The sequence below is a fragment of the Rhinopithecus bieti genome, unplaced genomic scaffold (assembly GCF_001698545.2).
Source record: "Rhinopithecus bieti isolate Rb0 unplaced genomic scaffold, ASM169854v2 scaffold_44040, whole genome shotgun sequence".
NCBI lineage: Eukaryota > Metazoa > Chordata > Mammalia > Primates > Cercopithecidae > Rhinopithecus > Rhinopithecus bieti.
Genome location: NW_016819009.1, coordinates 327637 through 332700, shown reverse-complemented (window position 1 = coordinate 332700; position 5064 = coordinate 327637).

Sequence of the window (5064 nt, the reverse complement as noted above, 5' to 3'; positions counted from 1 at the left end):
AATGCCATCCAAATTTTTGAGAAATGAGTCAAACTGACTAACACAATAGAGCTATGCTAGGTGAGTATTTTGAAAGCTGTGTGTGTTGTTAAATCAACAATCTTTTCTCCATTAGAGAAATAAAACAGATCTTGCCCACATTTTACTGGTACATTGTATTAGTATCTCCCAGTGTTACAGAATGTTATGCTGATGTAGCTCAGAAGATAAGATGAAATATAACTTCCCTATCTCTATAAGGGATTCTCTGGCTAACTCTGGTATAAATTGGGCATGAAATGAATGTATTACTGCAAAAGTGTGGAAATGAAACCCATTACAAACTAGAAATTAATCGTTGCAATGGCAAATCATTTTGTAAGCCACAGGATTTTCTTTCTGACTGCTTTGCTTTATTCTTTTAAAGCTTTGCTGAAAAGCAATTACTTTCTTTTTTCTATTTACTTTTCTTACTTATTACTTTCATATTAATGTGTACCTTGTCCATTTGGTATATATTTGAAGAACTAATTGGTTTTTAAAGGTCTATTGATTTGGTGGCCATAGTCTGTATTTGCTTTTCACCTATCTTTTAAAAACCTGTGTCCTACAACTTAAACTTGTGAAAAAATAAAACACCTAATAACAAAAATTAAGTAAAATTAAAATTTCATTCTCTAACATATGAAATAGGAAGGGTCAATACTCTGTAACAATTATAATGAATTTCCTGTGATTTTTACCTTGTTATTCTAAAATTCCCTTGTGTATGACCATGTGATTAATGTATGGAAAAGTAGCAAGCAAGTGCATTTGTTGTTTATTAAGTGAGTTTACATACATTTAGTAAATTTTAGGATGCATCACTTGTTGTTATAAACAAGTTATAATGTCAGGAAATCAATATATATGTAATTTTTAAAACATTGTAAACTATATTATATATTTTATGACATTTGCTTTGTGAAACTTGTTCCACAGCTTTTATATCAAACCTATTAAAATTATATAAAGAGAGAGGGTCACACTCTAACACTATATATGCATTTGTGTAAAACAATAGTTGTAAAATATATCTCTGAATAAAATCAAGATGGACCCATTGCACTTTTTATCCAGAATACTAACAAAAACTGTAACTATACAAATAAAACTTTAACACAGGCAGAAATGTTACAATAAATGTTGGCCTTTACAAAACAAAATATGAGTTATTTGATGGAAAGGAACACAAGAAAGGCACAAAACAGCTGAGTTTTGTAAACAAGACAGAAGGAAATTATATGTAGAAGTTGCAGGTGAAGATGCAGGTGAGAGCTCTACGTGAATTAGAGTGGCACTGCAGACGGAGGGTTCTGGCCCCTTGTCTCTTATTTGACTCACCACCATCATTACGAGAGAGAACGGTAAATAAGCTTTTGATGCAGAGGACAAGGTCAGGCTCAACCAAGGGGAAGATCATGGGGGTAAATGATAATTCTACCTGGTATTCTTTCCTCTTGCCTATGTTAAGACACTTAGCATTCAGTGGACCTTGGTGATATGAGTTTTATGTGCGTACATCAATGACACTTCCAAATTATATTGAAGAATTAACCTACTTAGCATATAGATCAATTCTTATTGCGAGGTTATATACTGAAACAAAGTAGACTATGTCTCTTTTACTTAAGTAATATTTTTTCCTTTTACATAAGTATATGATTTCCAAAGAACTCTTGTTGAAGGACCTGTTGGTTTATATAACTACAATAGAACCCAGTGAAAATACATTTATGATTTCCATGGAAAAAGCTCCTCAACAGTCAATCTCTTGAAAGCAATTTCTACATAATAAATATAGACTGATCTTTCTGAATATTTTAGAGTAATGGATTCTTTTTACAGATAAGTGAGGAGACATTCTCTTCAGATACGGAGTTTATTTTCCAAAAATGTTCCTATGAACTTGCTGATGGTCCCCATATTTTTTTTAGTTTGAAAATTCTAGGTTAAGATCCAATTCTGCAGAAGGATTATAATGAGGTTAGCAAATGTGGGAAAAGCTGTCAGAAATGTTCCTAAATAATAAACATTTATTAAAAGCCTTCTGAAATTAAAAAAAAAAAAAATGACACCAAATGTGGAGTGGAAAAGAACAACTCATGATTTGTCTGAGAGAATTTTAAATTTCCATCAGGGATTTCAGTCATATAATTTCACAAAACCAAAACAATGTGATTAATGATTTTTAAAAATAAGATCAAAATATGGGAACATAGTGGAGGATCGTCAGATCAAAGTAAAGGTTAAAGAAGGCCTTCAGGTGGATGTCATATTTAAACTGGATTTGTGAAATATAAGAATACATTAAATAGTTTAAGAAGTCTTGTATATTTTGTCCAATTCAAGGAGAAATAACACATGCAAAAGCCTAAAGAAAAGAAACAATTTGTTGAACAAGTAATTTAATTAGATTGTAGGAAAAAACGTAATTAAATGGAGAAAAAGCAGTAGGTAAGACTAGAGATTAGAAGTTGGCCAAGTTATAAAAGATATTTTGCACTTTGATTTTGAAATTAAGACTTTGTCTTCAGTAGACAGAGGAAACCTAAAATCAAAGATATAAAACATGTTAAATTCCTTTTTGGTGGCCAAAATGTCATTCATTTTCATGTTGATATAAGACAGGTTTAAGAATGTTTTTGAAATACTGTTACATTTATTCTTATAAATAAATATCTTAACCTTAAAATAATTAATAAAAGACATAAAATAGAAAATATATAATCTAAAGTTAGTTAAAATTTGTGTCAACTATGATATTAAAATAGACTTTCACACTGAATTTTTAGTAAAAGCAAAAATAAATGCATCCTACAATAGGCCATGGCGAAGAGAGACAAAGTAAGATTACAAATTGACTGTTAAATATAACAGGCAACCACATGCAAAAAATAACATGACATTTAAAATACATAGCAAAAAATTGACTAGGTACTGTGGCTCACACCTGTAGTCCCACCACTTTGGGAGGCTGAAGAGGTCAGATCACTTGAGGCCAGATGTTTGAGACCAGACTGGCCAACATGAGCAAACCTGGTCTGTGCTAAAAATACAAAAATTAGCCAGGCGTGGTGGCATGTGCCTGAAATTCCAACTACTCTGGAGACACGGTTTGCAGTGAGCTGAGATCATGCCACTGCACTCCAGCCTGGGCACAACAGAGTGAGATTCTCTCTGGAAAAAAATAAATAAATAAAAGGTAGAAATGATAGAGTATGTAGTAAAATTAAAGTATTTGCAGAGTTTGAAATTATGACATTAAAATTATACTATCAATATCATGTCTTTTAAATTATTCAATAAATATAATGAAGAATCCAGTTTTTGTTCTAGTTTATTCATATTCTGAAGATAGATGCTTACTGTGGATGCTTCTCTTGGTTTCTTTAAGAAAAAATACTTTAAATATGTTTTAAGAGTACTTGAAACCTCAAATATGTTGTTTCTTTTATATCTTAATAAAAATGTGGAATATTTAATTCAAATGTTTTTTGAATTTATTCTAAATCATAAAAAAGAAAACAAATTATTTACTATGAATCTACTACATGAGTTGAATTTTTTTAAAAGGTCGAGGTTTTGCAAAAAAAATACTAAGAATCAATCGCATTAAGTTATATTTATATAATATCCAAATAAAATATTAGAAACACAACCTAACCTTACATTTAAAGAATAATAAATGTATAAAAGTTAGGACTCCACGTTAACAGCTAAAAAAAAAAAAATAAGTATAGTCACTTCTGCATTTGGTGAAAATCATGTCACAAAGTTCATGTGAACTGAATTTAAAAGACTATATAATAAAGGAATTAAACTATATTCACTTAACATTCTAAAAATGTTACATAAAATATGTGTTATATGATAAATATGCAAAAGTGTATATTTGTAGATGTATATAAAATGATAGAACAGTAGAAATATTTTCTATAAAGTCAGCAATAAGACAAGCATTTAACTACTTCTCTCAATTTTTTTGTGGAAGTATTATCTAATTTATTTAGAAAAGAGAAAGAAAACAATGTTATTAGAATGAGAAAATAGATGTAAAAATCATAAATTGCATAGAAAATATGATGGCAATCTTAGAAAATTAAAGATAATTAAACACATCCAAATAATTTCACACAAAAGACTTCAATATTAATATACACTCATCAAAATACCTAAAATACAGAAGGTAAATAATATTGAGTGTTCTCAAGATTGTGAAAAAAATTGAAACTTCCATATACTGCTGTTGTAATTGTAAGTTACTTTGGAAAGTTATTTGGCAGTATCTGCAAAAGACAAACATATGCATAAAAAATTCCCAGCACTTCTAATTCTAGGTAAATACCTAATGAAGACTTTTATATATGTTAATTGAGTCCAATGCCAAAAGACAAACTTTCAACAAATTAATTTTAACGATTGAATTGGCTTTTATTAGTGATTCATGAAGTAGACAGCATTCCGTCTAGAAAGAGAGGTACTTTGTTGGGCATGACAGAACAGTTGATTTTGTAAGGTAACTTGAGCACAAAAAAAGGAAACAGTAATAAAAAATGTGTATTTGTTAACCTTATGTTACTTCAGGTTACTTTCCTTGTAAGAGTTAAAGCAGAGAGGATTTCAAGTCATACTGGCTTAGGTTGACTGGGCCCTTTCATATTGGTTGATGTGACTCTCCTGTTTTTAGGATGCTTTGAGATTTTCCTGCTTCTTTAAAATTTCAGTTTGATTACGTGGCACTTAGCATGAGTGACTCCATTTTGTTTTGATCTGTTGGGGTCTAGTGCAGGAGCTTTTCCAAAATAATGCCTCCAGTGAATTTTATTTAACAACAGGTATGAGGACTTGGTAGCAGTAATATTAATAAGTAAAACCTAGAAAGCTCACATGGGAACAGCAGAATTTATACTTTAGGAAATATATTATGTTGAAGATTTGTTAGATAATTGTAAGGAAAATTAATACCTTCCTAAAATGTATTGGTGTATGCTATTTTCTAGTGTCAAGAAACACTGAAAAACTCTGAACGGGCAATGATTATGG